We start from the raw sequence: 19,648 nt of genomic DNA on the forward strand, positions 1-19,648 counted from the left end.
TCTGCAGGGTGCACAGCATGGAAAAAAAAACTTTTAAACAGGCTAAATTAGTTATATTTTTTTTTTGCCATATCTTAAAAAAACAGAATAGAAAGTGATCAAAATGCTGCACGGATCAACAAATGGTACTAATAAAAAGTGCAACTCATCCCGCAAAATAAAAAACCTTACACAGCTCCGTTGAAAAAATTAAAATGTTAGGGATCTTTGAATGCATCGATTAAAAAAAACCCTTTTTTATTTAACTGTAAAAAAGTAGCGAAAAAGAAAAAAAACGTTTACAATTTGGTATTGGCATAATCATACCGGCCTGTAGAATTACTTTAATATATTATTTATACTGCTCAGAGAATGCAGTGAAAAATAAAAATAAAAAACATGCCAGAATTACAGATTTTGTTACTCTTGCGACTAGAAAAAAATGGAATAAATAGTGATCAAAATTTTACATGTTCCTAAAAATTAGATAAATGAAGACTAGAGTTCATCCTGCAAAAACCAAGGCCTTCTAGAGCTCTGGTAATGGAAAAATAAAATCAATACGGCTCTTGGAATGTGGCAACACAAAAGCAAACCTTTAGGGTTCCTTCCCACGGACGGATTTTCGCCGCGTTGCCCGCAGCTATTAGGTTCTATTGAACCTAATAGCTCAATGCTCACAATGCGGAATTCCATCGCGGAATTCTGCACCGTGAAATCACCTGACCTCACCCGCGGCATGCTCTGTTTGCCGCGGGTGTACGCGCGGCCGGCTTCCATTGCAGTCAATGGAAGCCATCCGTCACTCTATCTTCCGCTGTAGCACAGCGGAAGATAGCGTGAAACCGCTTCCCCGCCAGCCGCGTCATATGTTGCGGGCGGCGCGTCATGTGACGCTGTGGGCGTGTCATATGTCGCGGGCGGCGCGTCATGTGACGCTGTGGGCGTGTCATATAATGCGGCCGGCACTTCACATGGCGCTGCGGCGCGTGATGCGCTTTATTGCGCATGCGCACCGAAGCGTCGTGCGGGACGGAAGACGCCAGACCCGGAGGTAAGTATTGGGGTCCCTGGGGGGCGCCGTGACGGGCTCCGCCGCGGAATTCCTCGGCGGAGCCCATCACGGCCGTGGGAAGCCGGCCTTAAGAAAAAAAAATGTTTTAAACATACAAAAAAAGCAAAACATAAAAAAACTGTATAAACTCGGTATCGCCGGAATCGTATTGACTCAAAAATGATGCCATCAAAAATACAACTTGCCCCGCAAAAAACAAGCCCTCATATGGCTGTGTCAATGGAAAGATTAAAACGTTATGACAGGGTGGTAAGAAACCCGCCACTGAAGGGGTTAGAGGGGTTGTCCTGTGATAGCAAGTGGGGGTATACACTTCTGTATGGCCACATTAATGCACTTTGTAATATACATCGTGCATTAAATATTGACCATACAGAAGTCATACACTTACCCCTCCGGTGCTGGCGTCCCCGTCTCCATGGTGCCGACTAAAGCTGCCTTCTCCCTGGATTAGACGCGCTTGCGCTGTCTGCCCTCTTCTGTCCGGCTCCGGCGTGCATGCGCAGAAGACCTCTGCAGCGCGAGGGAGAAGGCAGCTTTAGTCGGCACCATGGAGACGGGGACGCCAGCACCGGAGGGGTAAGTGTATGACTTCTGTATGGTCAATATTTAATGCACGATGTATATTACAAAGTGCATTAATATGGCCATACAGAAGTGCTTAACACCACTTGCTATCACGGGACAACCCCTTTAATTTGAATAGCCAAGCAGATTTTCTCAGTCGCCATAGATTTCCTTTTTGGAGAGGCCTAGATATTTTCAAGTCCAGATAAAGAATATAAATATATTCAATATTTATAAAAATGTTTAAAAAAAATTATATAAGTAACAGAAAAAAAAAAAGGTTTGGAATATTCTCACATGGACTGCAAACTGAGGATGAGGAGGGTGCACCTGCCTTTTAAAGTGATCTGGGAGGTCCCTATTTCCTGTCCGGATGGGAGACGATCACTCACAGGTGCTGTCATGGGCTCATGGAAAACCGATTACTGGTAAGTAATCTCAGTGTTTCCTGCCATGTGTGAAATCACCTTTTCATCATCCAAAACTTTAGGATGTATGCCAACCCTCATCCACAGAATCTAAAATGAAATAGCCGATAGAAGGGACATGCTACAGTGCGCTACGTTTGAAACGTCCGGATATTCATAAAAAGATTTCCTGCCACAGTAAGGAAATTTGTAAGCTTGAAAATACACATTTCTTAGTGAATGAGCATATCCTGTTGTGCTGAGATATGGTTAATGGAGTAAAGGTCCTTTTACATGAACAGATGATTGACAGAACAAACGTTCGTTCCTGATCTTTGCCCTATGTAATGAGATGCCCAGCGATCAATGGCAAGTGTGCAAACAATTGTTTGTCCTTGATCGCATCTTTTGTGTAGGCATAAAAATGACCATTTGTCAGTAGCCTGTCCCTTACCTAAACAATGGACGACAATAATGCAAGCTGTATGGGGGCGAACAGTTGATATAACGGTTATTCCCCATGCAGTTTGCATACTCATGATGATCGCCCTATGTGTCGATTGACACAGGATATTGTCAAACAGAGTTTTTTTATGCACAGATAATCTGTCTGTGTCAAAGGCCCCTAAGGTAAAGGCCCTGAATGACTAAGGCCTCCTGCACATGGGCGTATTTGCAGTGAGGAATCCAAGGCGGGCGTCCGCTCCGGACTCTGTAGCAAATGCTGCCCATAGCGTTCAATGGCAAAACGCCATTTTATCTCTACAAGCAGAAATTGATTTTCTGCTCTCAGAGAAGAAATCTCAACATTCTGCGATTTTGTGCGGGTTGCGCACGGCCAGCTTCCATTGAAGTCAATGGAAGCCGTCCATCCCGCGGCACTTGCTCAGTGAATACTGCAGAAGTATCACGGGATTTAACTCCTTCAAATGGTGCAGATTTTCCACTGCGAACACACCATCTATTTGTTTGCTGTGAGGGTGTGTGGCAACCAGGCAATAGTGCTTTTTATCTATCAAAAACTAATATTTTGTACAGAAATGACTTAGAATTATTCTCACTTTATCAGATCTACAAACTTGTCTTTATTTCACTAATTCTGTTTACTTTTTCCACATACAGTACTGTATGATAAATGGAGCTTATTTCTAATAAGTGTTCTGAGTCCGTTTTGTGCGTGACATACAACATAATGGCAATGTTTGGGGGTACGTTCACACATGGCATGAGTGGTGCAGATTTTCCACTGCACAAAATCTGTGTCATTTCCATATCAAAAACCACATTAAAATTCATACTATTGGTGTAGATCCACAGCAGACTTTACCTCTTCGGCCGTGGATCCGCAAAGATTTTCTCAGTCGACATAGACTTCATGGAGAGGCCTAGATATTTTCAAATGTAGATAAAAAATATAAATATATTTAACATATTTATAAAAATGTAAAGACAAATTATATGGTGTGTTTTGTGACGCGGATATCGGTGTGGATTTTCCGCTGCAGAAAAAGTACCCATTTAGTCCAGACCAGTTTAAGACTTTCTTCTCACACACTGACAGCAAATTCTAATTGATTCCCAGTGAAGTTCTTTGTATACATTATGATACATTTTAGGCCACTTTCACTCAAACGAGAAAATTGTGTGAGATTTTTGCGTTGCAAGATGCACAAATCTTGCATAAATATGAACCCCATTGTTTCGAATCGAGTCAAGAAGTGATATGAGGCAGTTTTAAAAAAAATAACCGCCTCGCGTCTGCGGGTACATTTCTCGTTCATGAGCGAGATATCTGGCCAAGTTTCACAGCACGATATTGTACTCGGCCGTGTGTAGCTAGCATTAAGCACATTTAATAACACAAAGAATCCTCAGAATGTTCCCTCCACCTAAGTACACTGTGCTGTAGCCACTCCCTATAGTTGTCAGCAATGTCCTATCTACTATACCGCAAAAGGGAAAACCTCTCTAGTTATATATTGGCCCTAGATCTGGCCTTTGTTCTCAGAAGTTGCTGGCCTTATAATCAGTAGTTTCTACCCTAAGTGATAATTAATCACAGTTCATCTGTTGAGAATGTATGATTGCGAAATACTGATTCACAGTTTCCTGGGAGTACATACTGACCTCACAGTCAACATGAATTTTATACAGAATTTAGAATCTATAAATCAGGATAGTTTATTAACAAAAGTAAAAATAATTGCTTGAGTCTTGATGCATACATTTCTGCCTTTGAAAATGAAAGGTATGTAGACCTGCTGACAATCTGTTAATACAGGGGGAGCATCATGACTGGTTGCATCTAGTGAATTAGGGGACCCTCATTAGCCCCACCTCCAAATAATTTAGCTATGTCTTCATTCCTTATGAGCAATATTTTTATGATATACTAGCTTACCCGTCGCGCGTTGCTGCGAAGACAGACAGACATACATACATTTGTTTTTATATATCTAGATAACAACCAATCACAGCGCAGCTTTTTTATTTTATCTCAGTGGTATAATATATAACAACCAATCGCAGCGCAGCTTACATGTTACCTCAGCTTTATAATATATAACACCCAATCACAGCGCAGCTTTCATGTTACCTCAGCAGTATAAAATATAACAACCAATCACAGTGCAGCTTTCATGTTACCTCAGCAGTAAGAGAAATAACAACCAATCACAGCGCAACTTTTATTCTGCCTCAGCAATATAAAAAATAGCAACCAATCACAGCTCAGCATTCATTTTACCTCAGCGGTATAATATATAGCAACCAATCACAGCACAGCTTTCATGTTGCCTCAGCAGTATAAGAAATAGCAACCAATCACAGCACAGCTTTTATTTTACCTCAGCATTCTCAATATGCAGCAATTGTCTTGCGAAACGTTCGGCGGATGCATCATTTTGTAGTTGAACACTCATCTCGTTGGTCGTAATGCCTTTTGTTTTTGTGCTTGAGATGGAAATCAAATGATCTTTGTCTGGGGGGCATAACTGTCCACGATGGATAGTTGTACTATGCCATTAATCTTTCCAGGAGTGTACTCAACAACTTCCCAGAGTTTCATGGTGATTAGATGAATGGTATACTAATGCATAAAGGACATACATACATACATACATTCATTTTTATATATATAGATGACATCAGGAAGTGAGAGAATTAGATTCCATACATAAAATTTGGACGCTAATTCTTTTGCGCTTAGAATTGAATAATCGAGTTGGACCCATTAACTTTTCCTATCTATGATATAATCAATGCTGGTGCCAAATTTCAAGTTTCTATTACATTGTGAAGTGAGAGAATTAGATTCCGTACGTAAAATTTGGACGCTAATTCTTTTGCGCTTAGAATTGAATAATCGAGTTGGACCCATTAACTTTTCCTATCTATGATATAATCAATGCTCGTGCCAAATTTCAAGTTTCTATTACATTGTGAAGTGAGAGAATTAGATTCCGTACGTAAAATTTGGACGCTAATTCTTTGGCGCTTAGAATTGAATAATCGAGTTGGGACCTATAAACTTTTCCTATTTATGACATAATCAATGCTCGTGCCAAATTTCACGTTTCTATTGCATTGGGAAGCGAGAAAATTAGATTCTGTACGTAAAATTTGGACGCTGATTCTTTTGCGCTTAGAATTAATTAACCGAGTTGGGACCCATTAGCTTTTTCTATTTATGGCATAATCAATGCTCGTGCCAAATTTCATGTTTCTACAACATCGGGAAGTGAGAGAATTAGTGGCAATGATGGAAATCGAACGATCTACGTGGGGGGGGGCATAACTGTCGACAACGGTCGCACGCGCGCCATTTATCGTAGCATAAATGTACTATGCCTATAATCTTCCCAGGAGTGTACTCAACAACTTCCCAAAGTTTCATGGCGATCGGATGAATGGTGTAGTAGCGCATAAAGGACAAACAGACAGACACACACACACACAGACATACATTCAATTTTATATATATAGATAGACTAGCTTACCCGTCGCGCGTTGCTGCGAAGACAGACAGACATACATACATACATACATTCGTTTTTATATATCTAGTGTAGTAATGCATAAAGGACAGACAGACACATTCATTTTTATATATATAGATGACATCAGGAATATCAATAATCAATGCTCGTGCTAAATTTCAAGTTTCTATGACATTGGGAAGTAAGAGAATTAGATTCTGTACGTAAAATTTGGATGCTAATTCTTTTGCGCTTAGAATTGAATAATCGAGTTGGGACTCTTGAACTTTTCCTATTTATAATATAATCAATGCTTGTGCCAAATTACATTGGGAAGTGAAAAAATTAGATTCCTTACGTAAAATTTGGACGCTAATTCTTTGGCGCTTAGAATTCAATAATCAAGTTGGGACCAATTAACTTTTCCTATGTATGACATAATCAATGCTCGTGCCAAATTTCAAGTTTCTATGACATTGGGAAGTGAGAGAATTAGATTCCGTACGTAAAATTTGGACGCTAATTCTTTGGTGCTTAGAATTGAATAATTGAGTTGGGACCTATAAACTTTTTTCTATTTATGACATAATCAATGCTCATGCCTAATTTCACGTTTCTATGACATTGGGAAGTGAGAAAATTAGATTCCGTACGTAAAATTTGGACGCTAATTCTTTTGTGCTTACGATTGAATAATCGAGTTGGGACCCATTAACTTTTCCTATTTATGACATAATCAATGCTCGTGGCAAATGTCATGTTTCTACGATATCGGGAAGTGAGAAAATTAGTGGCAATGATGGAAATCGAACGATCTACGTGGGGGGGAACATAACTGTCGACGACGCTCGCACGCGCGCCATTTATCATAGCATAAATGTACTATGCCTATAATCTTTCCAGGAATGTACTCAACAACTTCCCAAAGTTTCATGGTGATCGGATGAATGGTGTAGTAGCGCATAAAGGACAAACAGACACGCATACAGACAGACAGACGCACATACATTCAATTTTTATATATATATATATATAGACTAGCTTACCCGTCGCGCGTTGCTGCGAAGATAGACAGACATACATACATACATACATTTGTTTTTATATATCTAGTGTAGTAATGCATAAAAGACAGACAGACATACATTCATTTTTATATATATATATAGATGACATCAGGAAGTGAGAGAATTAGATTCTGTACGTAAAATTTGGACGCTAATTCTTTGGCGCTTAGAATTGAATAATTGAGTTGGGACTCTTGAACTTTTCCTATTTATGACATAATCCATGCTCGTGCCAAATTTCAAGTTTCTATGACATTAGGAAGTGAGAGAATTAGATTCCGTACGTAAAATTTGGAAGCTAATTCTTTTGCGCTTAGAATTGAATAATCAAGTTGGGACCCATTAGCTTTTCCTATTTATGACATCAATGCTCGTGCCAAATTTCAAGTTTCTATGACATTGGGAAGTGAGAGAATTAGATTCCGTACGTAAAATTTGGACGCTAATTCTTTGGCGCTTAGAATTGAATAATTGGGTTGGGATCCATTAGCTTTTCCTATGTATGACATAATCCATGCTCGTGCCAAATTACATTGGGAAGTGAGAAAATTAGATTCCGTACGTAAAATTTGGACGCTAATTCTTTTGCGCTTAGAATCGAATAATCGAGTTGGGACCCATTATCTTTTCCTAATTATGACAGAATCAATGCTCGTGCCAAATTTCAAGTTTCTATGACATTGGAAGGTGAGAGAATTAGATTCCGTACGTAAAATTTGGACGCTAATTCTTAGGCGCTTAGAATTGAATAATCGAGTTGGGACCTATTAACTTTTCCTATTTATGACATAATCAATGCTCGTGCCAAATTTCATGTTTCTACAACATCGCGAAGTGAGAGAATTAGTGGCAGTGATGGAAATCAAACGATGTACGTGGGGGGGGGGGGGGGGCGTAACTGTCGACGACGCTCGCATGCACGCCATTTATCGTAGGATAGTTTTACTATGCCTATAATCTTCCCAGGAGTGTACTCAACAACTTCCCAAAGTTTCATACAATTTTATATATATAGACTAGCTTACCCGTCGCGCGTTCCTGCGAAGACAGACAGACATACATTCATTCGTTTTTATATATCTAGATAACAACCAATCACAGCGCAGCTTTCATGTTACCTCAGTGGTATAATATAGAACAACCAATCACAGCGCAGCTTTCATGTTACCTTAACAATATAAAATATAACAACCAATCACAGCGCAGCTTTCATGTTACCTCAGCTGTAAGAGAAATAACAACCAATCACAGCGCAACATTTATTCTGCCTCAGCAATATAAAAAATAGCAACCAATCACAGCGCAGCTTTCATGTTACCTCTGCAGTATTATATATAGCAACCAATCACAGCGCAGCTTTCATGTTACCTCAGTGGTATAATATATAACAACGAATCGCAGCGCAGCTTTCATGCAACCTCAGTAGTATAAGAAGTAGCCACCAATCACAGTACAGCTTTCATGTTACCTCAGCAGTATAAGAAATAGCAACCAATCACAGCACAGCTTTCATTTTACCTCAGCATTCTCAATATCCAGCAATTGTCTTGTGAAACGTTCAGCGGATGCATCATTTTGTAGTTGAACACTCATCCCGTTGCTCATAATGCCTTTTGCTTTTGTGCTTGAGATGGAAATCAAACGATCTTTGTCTGGGGGGCATAACTGTCGACGATGCTCGCACGCGCGTCACCTATCATAGGATAGTTGTACTATGCCAGTAATCTTCCCAGAAGTGTACTCAGCAACTTCCCAAAGTCTCATGGCAATTGGATGAATAGTGTAGTAGCGCAAAAAGGACAGACATACATTCATTTATATATATCAGGAAGTGAGAGAATTAGATTCCGTACGTAAAATTTGGACGCTAATTGTTTTGCGCTTAGAATTGAATAATCGAGTTGGGACCCATTAACTTTTCCTATTTATGACATAATCAATGCTCCTGCCCAATTTTGAAGTTTCTATGACATTGGGAAGCGAGAAAATTAGATTCCGTTCGTAAAATTGTGACGCTAATTCTTTGGCACTTATAATTGAATAATCAAGTTGGGACCCATTAGCTTTTCCTATTTATGACATATTCAATGCTCATGCCAAATTTCACGTTTCTATGTGAGAAAATTACATTCCGTACGTAAAATTTGGACGCTAATTCTTTGGCGCATAGAATTGAATAATCAAGTTGGGACCCATTAGCTTTTCCTATTTATGACATATTCAATGCCTGTGCCAAATTTCAAGTTTCTATGAGAAAATTACATTCCGTATGTAAAAAAAAGTCCCAACTCGATTATTCAATTCTAAGCGCAAAAGAATTGGCGTCCAAATTTTACGTACGGAATCTAATTCTCTCACTTCCCAATGTCATAGAAACGTGAAATTTGGCACGAGCATTGATTATATCATAAATAGGAAAAGTTAATGGGTCCCAACTCGATTATTCAGTTCTAAGCTCAAAAGAATTAGCGTCCAAATTTTACGTATGGAATCTAATTCTCTCACTTCCTGATGTCATCTATGTATATATAAATGAATGTCTGTCTGTCTGTCCTTTATGCATTACTACACCATTCATAGGTGGCGCGCGTGCGAGCATCGTCGACAGTTATGCCCCCCAGACAAAGATCGTTTGATTTCCATCTCAAGCACGAAAGCAAAAGGCATTACGACCAACGAGATGAGTGTTCAACCACAAAATGATGCATCCGCCGAACCTTTCGCAAGACAATTGCTGCATATTGAGAATGCTGAGGTAACATGAAAGCTGTGCTGTGATTGGTTGCTACTTATACTGCTGAGGTAACATGAAAGCTGTGCCGTGATTGGTTGCTATATATTATACCGCTGAGGTAACTTGAAAGCTGCGCTGTGATTGGTTGTTATCTAGATATATAAAAACGAATGTATGCATGTATGTCTGTCTTCGCAGCAACGCGCGATGGGTAAGCTAGTATCAAATAAAAACCAAAGTGTACATTCTTCAGCTATACCATTTAACCTTCCGTCACCCATGCTAAAACTAGATAGCAAATCACACGAACATCCTCAGCGACTGTTCCATTGGAACGGGGATGTGGAAATCTTGCTCTTGTGATCACTGGAGATCTCAGTGGTTAGACTGTCAGCAATCAGACAATTATCCCCTATCGTCACAGGTCAAGTGTCTTCAATGGAGTTCCAAACAGGCGCATCGCTAGCCCTGGCTCTAATTTGGAAAGGCTAAGTTTTGTCGCATAAGGGAGGGGTTTAAACTAATTTAAAAGATAGAGGGGGGGGGGGGGGGGAGCACATGTATAATAATAGGGTTATCCGGTCCTAAAAAAAAACACACTTAGGTCAGCTTCAGACGGCTTCATTTTTTTTAATGGGGTCATAACCATGAACGATGTTTTCCTGCATCGCACTATGTGCAAAGTGAAAGCGATGCGAGATCTCCCATTGAAAACAATGGGAGAAACTCCTTGATCCCTAAATTCCTTGATTTAGAATCCCTGGATTTCCTTCACCCCTGAAATGATGCGAGGCTGTTTTCACATGAAAACGCCTCGCATCCTCAGGGCTTTTACATGGCTAGTAGCACAATATGGGGGCAGGATTCACAGCCCCATATCGTGCTCGCCCTTGTGGAGTTGGCCCTAAAGCGGGCCAATTAAAGAAAAAAGACAATCGTGTGCTCCAGCAGTTCCCCATCTAGCGCTGAAGCCCGTTCCCCACCGCTTGGAACCTGGAAGGTAGGTATTGTGCATGCAACCGTAAGTTTCAGCAATCCTTTTACAATGGTTGCTGAAGCCTGTCACTTACTGCACGTGACCGCTAAATGTACAGCACGTGACCACTAGTGGGCTGCTTCTGGGCGGTGGGCATTGGGCACCAGTGATGAAGGATGTGCCGCTAGAGTAGGTGTACATTCTAAGCCTGTGATTTATTTATTTATTTTTTTTGTAATTCTTGGGAAATCCCTTTATTAGCCAATCCTCAGGTTTAGTTATCTACGTCAGATTGGCAGGGGTCTAGTGCCAAGGATTCCCGTTGATTAGCTGTTCATCGGTAAGGCTACAGCTGTGTACACAGTGCACTGCAGTCTCAGTACTTCTCATTGGGGCTAGGTCATCGATCTCATACTCCCAGAAAACCCCTTTAAGTCTTGGTGTGTCTCATGTAGATAAGAATTGGGGTCACTTCTTTATTTTTCTGTCCCTCGATATCTACTTTCACATTCATTTTTATTGTAGCAGCTTAAAGGGGTTGTCCCGAGGCAGCAAGTGGGTCTATACACTTCTGTATGGCCATAATAATGCACTTTGTAATATACATTGTGCATTAATTATGAGCCATACAGAAGTTATAAAAAGTTTTTTACTTACCTGCTCCGTTGCTGGCGTCCTCGTTCCCATGGTGCCGACTAATTTTCGCCCTCCGATGGCCAAATTAGCCGCGCTTGCGCAGTCCGGGTCTTCTGTAGTCTTCTATGGAGCCGCTCGTGCCAGAGAGCGGCTCCGTGTAGCTCCGCCCCGTCACGTGCCGATTCCAGCCAATCAGGAGGCTGGAATCGGCAGTGGACCGCACAGAAGAGCTGCGGTCCACGAAGACAGAGGATCCCGGCGGCCATCTTCAGCGGTAAGTATTGAAGTCACCGGAGCGCGGGGATTAAGGTAAGCGCTCCGGTAAACTTCCTTTACTTCCCTGCATCGGGGTTGTCTCGCGCCGAACGGGGGGGGGGTTGAAAAAAAAAAAACCCGTTTCGGCGCGGGACAACCCCTTTAAGCAAAACGGGGTCATCCTGTTACATTTGTCAGTTGATATTCTTTTTGTACTCTGCGTCTTTCACATTTGCATAGGACTATGTGGCAATACAGTAACATGTACTTTCTAAATGAACTTTTCATAAACCATTTTTAACTGTATTTAGAGAAGCAACTCATTGTTTTTCTGTTTCTTTATTTTCTTTATTTTTTTTTATTGCTGTGAAGAATGCCGTTCTGCAGCTCGTCCCTTCCAACCTGTGTAATCGGCACATCATAAAGTAATGCCTCATGTCCATGGGCACGCATGGATTCTCAGTGTTGAATGGTGCATCGGTTTCCAGCCGTGCCTCCAGCAATGAGGCCAAAAATGACATTTTCTTACCTGTCCAGATGTGGCGGGGGTCTCCTCCGTCGCAGCCGGATCTTCTTACTTCTGTACAGCAGATGTGTCCAGGCGCGCTGCCACCGTGCGCTTTTTTTTTATAAATCACCTGTTTTCCCGCCGATCCGCAGCCGTACCGTGGATCGGACAGCTGCCATAAACTTCAGTGGAAGCCATCCGTGCGGGAAACCGCAGAAAATAGAGCATGCTGCGATTTTTATCCCGCGCGTGCGATCTGCATGCCGGGATAAAATGACATCTGCAGGTATTTAATTACCTGCGGATGCCCAATGAATCTTTGTGGGCATATTGAACTGCGGATCATCCGTGCAGATTCCACAATTCAATTTTGCCTATCTGTCTTTCTTGCCTATAGCGACCAATCACCGTGCAGATTTCATTCTGCTCTTTAAAATGATGTTTTGTGATTGATCACTGTGGACAAAGTGTGTTTTTTTTTATTTTTTGGCCGTTAGCACATATCTGCTGGTCATGTGACCTAGACGCTGGAAGAAAAGTACAGAATATATCATCTGGAGGGGGTGAGCTACAGAACTTGATTCTTCTTGGCAGAGGTCACTGATATTGTGAAGCATTTCTCAAGGAATAAAATGCTTCTTTAAGTAGTTGTCAGTTTATTTTTCCCCTCTTCTCTTTCCTTTTCCCTGCTGTGACTGTACTGAAGTAGGGATAGCTGCTGCTTACTGAGGCAATGTGTTGTAAGGTCTACTGTGACTACTAAAGACACTCCCTCTTCAATTGAAGCAGGTCCAGGGATCTCCACCGTCCCACTTGCCTCTGTGTTCTCCATCTTTTGGAATACATTAGTTGTCTATATGTATGACAGCTATCAGTTGGCAAAAGGAAGAAAGAATTGTCCATTGCACCATTTTATCTGTCATTTGAAATTGCCACAACTTGAGCCATTTTCGCCAACTCATAAATTATGAAGTGATATATGAACCCCGCTCACTAAAGTTGAGTGATGGCTGCTGCAGTCATCATAGTCTTTAATCTGGAGAGCCTTCTACTTTGGTTATTTCTGCTTCGTCTTCAGCTCTTGTGAAATTCTCTTACTTTATAGTACTGAAACAAAAACAGGATCCAGATGAGGGTTCTTTCACCAGATGGAACCCATTGGCTATAACGGGTTCCATCCCGCTGCCGTTCTGCACTCGTTTTCTCTGTCATTTTCTCCAACGGAATTGCGCTGTACCAGTCTAACCGAAATTACAATGGAGCCTCCGACACAGATGTGAACGAAGCCGAACATTATTTCTCCTCTCACTTTCTCCCTAACAATGTTCTATCACAGCTCAATCAAAAAACATGTTGATCTATTTATATTAGAATTTGCAGTCATTCCAGATGGACACGACACAACCAGTTTTTCAAGTAGTACAAACTCCTCCTTTAAAGAAAAGCTTGACTATCACTCATCCTGATGAGTGTTACCTGTGAAGCAAGTCGGGTTGGGGATTGTATATGATCTCAGGAAGCAGACACGTTCTTTTCTTCTCTAAGGAATAACCGTAAAATGTAAGTAAGCAAGCTGAAAGTACAGTAAGAAGGACATGATTTTACAGGATTTATCCTTGATGTTCATATATACTTATGGATTGTATTTGTGTTTAAATCTTAGTAGTCACTTCTAGCCAGAAGTGTGGTTTACAACAATGTGCGGCTGGTACGCTAACTTAACTATCTGTGCTTGACACGTGTGTGTGTGTATAGATAGATAGATAGATAGATTTTTTTTTTTGTAAACCGAAGGGGAAGGACATTCTCACACAATCTGCTTTGGGGATTGTTGGATTCCACCATTATACTTTAGTAGAATTTTTTTTTTCATGTGTAATTTTTTTTTTTCGTTCTATTTCGTCACTATTAATACATGACAGACTAAATTAAAGAGAGCAACATCAGCATAGTTTTATAGACTTTGAACTGATATCTCCTTTTCAAATCTTTTGCTTACGTATTTTTTTTTTTGTACTTGCTATAAATTTGCCTTTCAGACCTCTGGCACACTTGTAATAGGAAATGCAATTAAAGATAGTCAATTTGCCACAGCACTCACAACACCTTAACTTGAAAGGAAGGATGATCTCAAATGTAAGGTGCACGCTCAACACGATCCTGGTCGTTTGGCTGATGTAATAGGAAATGCGATGCATTTTATCACACTATAAAGTATCTGTAGCCCCATAGGCTGTGATGGGTTATTGCACACACATTGGTGTATTTTACTGTACTTTTTCTGTGCACAAAGCATGTGCAATTGCCCTTGGGAAAAAAACCAAAAAAAAAACGTACTGATTGAAATGACTAAGGCCGGCTTCAAACGAGCGTGACGGGCTCCGCAGCGGAATATTCCGCAGTGAAGCCCGTCACGGCGCCCCCCAGAGACCCTATACTTACCAGTGGAAGATAGCGTGAAGACGCTTCCCCGCCCACCGCCGTCGCGTCATGTGACACGCCCACCGTGTCACGTGACGCCCGGCCGCGTCATATGACGCGGCGGCGGTAGGCGGGAAAGCGTTTTCACGCTATCTTCCGCTGTGTTACAGCGGGAGATAGCGTGAACGGACGGCTTCCATTGACTGCAATGGAAGCCGTCAGCGCGTACACCCGCGGCAAATAGAGCATGCCGCGGGTGAGGACGGGAGATTTCACGGTGCGAAATTCCGCGGTGGAATTCCGCATCGTGAGCATTGTGCTATTAGGTTCAATAGAACCTAATAGGGGGCAACGCAGTGGATTTTTGCCGCGAATTTACGCGGCGTAAATCCGTTCGTGGGAAGGAGGAGTCTGTGTTCTTTTTCCTGAGCTATTATGCAATGTTTCACCTAGTGTCCCTCCTGCCGTATTTTGTGCACATTTGCCCATCCCCTTTAACTTCTATAGGGACTTCTGGTGCGCAAATGCGCAGGAAAAGAAAGCATGGTTTGTTTGTTTTTTTGCACCGAAAAATACTTGCATGTAAATGAACCCATTAAAATCAATGGCTTCTATTCTCTGTGTATTGCGTGTGCAAATACGCCCATATGACGCCAGCTTGAGACTACTTCTGCAAGTAACAGCCTGGCGACCTTCCAGCAAAGCCTAGAACCCATCACAGCCTATGGGGCTATAGATACTTTACTTTCAGTGTGATTAAAAACTTATGTTTTGTGTTTGGATAAATACGCTAGTGTGTCGGGGGCCGTAAGACTGACAAAATACGAAGCGTCCTTAATGGTGGAACATATGACATTACCGAATTCATAAACTGTAATGCCTGGTATGCAGTATATTGCACTCAATGTGTACACTGTAATTTAATCTATTTGAACTGAAAAACAGATTAAGGTTACGTCTAAATGGTTCTGTAAATGATATCACATAATTTTTCTAATATGCATCGGGGGGATTTGTCTGGCGTCCTTTTTCATGACCTAGCAAAAAAAATAGACAAGCAATGGGAGAAAACTGGAGTCTTTTTTAATAGGAAATGTTATTGGATTTTGATTCTCGAATTCTCTTATCCTAAGGGATTTCATCATAGGACCGGTCTTATTTTACAATATTGATGTTTTCAAGGTAACCTGTCAACGGGTTCATGCTGCCCAAATCATGAGCTAAGAAAGATGATGAAGCAGTTTGGTTCCACCTTTTCTGAAAGCCTCATCAGTAGTTTGTGTGTTCTCCTGGTTTGCTGAGTTCTCAATCCGTTACCTCTGCTATGTTTATTGGACTACTTCCTATGCTAGCCGCTTGTCCTAACTCGGTATTTATTTTATTGCACCTGTCTTGTCATCATTACTTCCTGCCAGATTCCTGTACTGAGTTATACGATGCCTGTCCTGACCTCAGCCAAGTCTCCCGATTACGTCAGTGTTCACACCTACAAGTATCATGTCTTGGTCTTGAGTAGCACCTGATGGCACACTGAGGCCAGTGTCACACGAGCGTATGCGTATTTGCACATGCATGAGCACAACGTTTTTGTAGAACGAACAATGCGTTTTTGCACACAGATTGGTGTATTTTACTGTACTTTTTCCGTGCACAAAGCATGTGCAATTGCCCTTGGCAAGAAAAAAAAAACCGCACTGATTGAAATGACTACTTAGTCTGTGTTCTTTTTCCTGAACTATTATGCAATGTTTCACCTAGTGTCCCTCCTAGCATATTTTGAGCACATTTGCGCATCCCCTTTAACTTCTCTAGGGACTTTTGGTGTGCAAATGCGCAGGAAAAGAAAGCATGGGTTTTTTTGGGGGGGGGGGGGGGGGGGTTTGCACCGAAAAATACTCGCATGTGAATGAACCCATTGAAATCAATGGCTTCTATTCTCTGCAAAGCCTAGATCCCAATTGGAGGGGGTAAAGAGTGATTACTGGGGTACCCCAGATGTTGCCTCCAAAGTTGGCCCAAACACAATTGAGTGTGTGGTAAATTGGATCCACATCCATGTGCTGACATAATAAGCATTTTTGACTTTGTGTTTGCATTTAGGCTTTGTTGACTGACATTTTCAATACTGTACGATAATCTCCAACAATGCACTTGTTTTTGGGATAAATCCTTTCCATCGTTTGTCATATTTTAAAATAAATGTTTTGAGCTTTCAAGAAATATACAATTTCAGGTTCGCTCACATCCACATTGGAGGTTCTTCTGTCTGGAATCTTTGTTGCTGGTTTCTGCAAAAAAATTAAAAACAGGACAAAAGATTGCAGCACGCTGCTCTGTCCTCCTGTTAAATGTCAGAAGGCCAAATGGAAACTCAACAGATGGCATTATTGTCGATAGGGTTCGTTTGACACCATTTGGTTCTGCCAAAAGATGGATCCGTTTGGCTAGGGTTTGCTACTTTCCTGTTCTCCGAACGGAGTTGGAAAATGGAAATCCCAATACTAGTTTGAATAAGTCCTTTTTTTAAATAATGCAGTATACTTTTTCTTAGTGCTTTGACACCTCTTAATGATTTATGCACATTGTAATATCCTGTTGTGTGACTTCGATTTTGTTTTTTTTCTTGCAGAGTGTCACTATGAGACCATCTGTTATTAAGTTAGAACGTCTTCTTCTTCTAAGTGTGGGTTTTGCTGGACTTTTGTTTATCATATATCATGGTGAAAATAAACCACCCACTTTGGACAAAGAACAACCTAGCCTTCCAATACCATCCCGCCTTACAGTTGCCCCGAATACATTTGAAAAAATTGAGTGGCTTCCTGGATGCCAGGAGAACAAATCTATGGAAAGTATTCATGGTTTTCTAAAACTGCCTGCACATATTCAGGATTTCCTGCGGTATAGGCATTGCAAGAGCTTTCCACAGATCCTAAACTCGCCAAATAAGTGTGGAGGTGCAGCAGCCTCAAGAAACGTTGTACTTCTACTTGCCATAAAATCTTCTCCAGGTAACTATGAAAGAAGAGCCATCATTCGTCAGACATGGGGGGAGGAAACCAGTTATAAAGGAGCTCAGGTGAAAAGGATCTTTCTCTCTGGAACTGCAAAGAATGAGCGTGAGGACCAACGTTTCAAATGGCTTCTTAAAATTGAGAGCCAGAAGTATGGAGATATCCTGCAGTGGGACTTTCATGACACATTTTTTAACCTCACCCTAAAACAGTTCCTGTTCCACGAATGGCTAGATGAATACTGTCCAGGGGCAAACTTCATTTTTAATGGAGATGATGATGTATTTGTCAACACCTTTAATGTAGTCGCCTACGTACGTGGTCATGAAGCAGATAAGCACCTTTTTGTAGGTCAGCTAATAGCCAACGTAGGGCCTATTCGTGAACCTGGAAGCAAATATTATGTACCTGTACAAGTTACTGCTTCTGATTCCTACCCAATGTACTGCGGAGGTGGAGGAATTCTCATGTCCAAATATACTGCCCATGTCATCTACAATAAATCTCAGGACATCCAGCTGTTTCCTATTGATGATGTTTATCTAGGCATGTGTCTGAAAAAGGCCGGACTTGTCCCGGCCTCTCACATGGCCATGAGTACGGTGGGTGTGCATGTACCCTCTGACAAAATGGACTCATTCAATCCTTGTTATTACAGAGAACTTTTAATGGTGCATCGTTTTATACCATATGAGATGTTAGTTATGTGGAATGCGATTCAAGATCCTCACCTTAATTGTGGCCAAAAAGTATCCGTTTATTTAGGTGCATAATAGAAATGAACTGATGTTGATGGAAAACTAAGAGCCATTTAAAGGTGTTTTGCCAGAATCTCACCTCGCTGATCAGTGGGAGTCACAGCGCTCAGACTCCCACTGATCTTGAGAACTAAACTCCTGTGTCCCGTTCTCATGTCATTCCGGGAGTCTCTCTTTTCCCCCACGGTGATGTCACTCAGAGAATGGAGCACTGGTCTCACGTGCGCAGTTAGCGATCCATTCATTTCAATGGGGCTGACGAAAACACCCAATTGGATGGCAGTAAAGCTGTAAAGCCAGGGATACGTACAGGACGTCAGAAGGGCACACCCTGAAATACCCAGCGCTTGGGTATTTCAGCAGTCCCAATGAAAGTAAATGGAGTGCTAGTGTGCTTCTGCAACTAACGCTTCATTCAGTCTCCTCTTCCCTACCAAGGGTTCTATAACCCTGCAGTGAGGAGAATAGGCTACATGGGAAAACCATTCTTGAGATTGGCAGAGGTCTGGGCAATGAGAACCCCATCGATCAGTAAGTTATTTCTTGTCCTGTCAATAGCTGATAACTTGAAATTCTGGTACAATCCCTTTAATTTACTGTTGCTAAGTTGATGATGTATACTTTACTCAGTGGAGAAACTGCTGTAAAAGGTGTATTTATGTAATACGTTGTTTTTGTTTTTTTTATGAAAAGCAAAAAATAAATTATTAAACAAAACTTGACCTTTTGGTCATAAATATTGCTATTTATTACCCTCTTATGACATATTTGTCTATGAATCAAAGGAAGAGAATCTCTCACATATGCACAATTAGACATTTAAATTGCATGAGTTTTGCTGAATGCTAAATTTCTGTGTAGTGTTGCTAGAATTATTTGTTCATTGAATGTTTTATAATGCATTAAATTACACCAACTATTAAACCATAAAACAATGTCAGGAAATAATGTAGTACAATATTGAACTAAGGTACTCATTGAAGCATGTTTATTCAACAGGCTACAGTTTCCATACTTCCTGCTCTGAAGAACCTCATTTGTAATTAGACTTTTAAAGCCAAGTTGCCTTTAAAATGGCTTTTCCACTAAAGACATTTATCCCCTATCCACAGAATAAGGAGTTCCAAAAGTCGGACCCCTAGCGATCCCCAAAATGGTGCACACTGAATGCCCCTGTTAATGTAGCTCTGGTGCACATATGTGAGCACTAGAGATGAGCGAGTATACTCGCTAAAGGAAATTGCTCGAGCGAGCATTGCCTTTAGCGAGTACCT

General features: G+C 41.2%; 1 pseudogene; it reads left to right on the forward strand.

The window, feature by feature from the left end:
• The window catches only part of LOC136628584 (N-acetyllactosaminide beta-1,3-N-acetylglucosaminyltransferase 3 pseudogene), a 35,968-nt pseudogene extending 16,877 nt beyond the window's left edge, over positions 1-19,091 (forward strand).
• Positions 19,092-19,648: the final 557 nt, after the last annotated feature.

The sequence above is a fragment of the Eleutherodactylus coqui genome, chromosome 5, assembly GCF_035609145.1.
Source record: "Eleutherodactylus coqui strain aEleCoq1 chromosome 5, aEleCoq1.hap1, whole genome shotgun sequence".
NCBI lineage: Eukaryota > Metazoa > Chordata > Amphibia > Anura > Eleutherodactylidae > Eleutherodactylus > Eleutherodactylus coqui.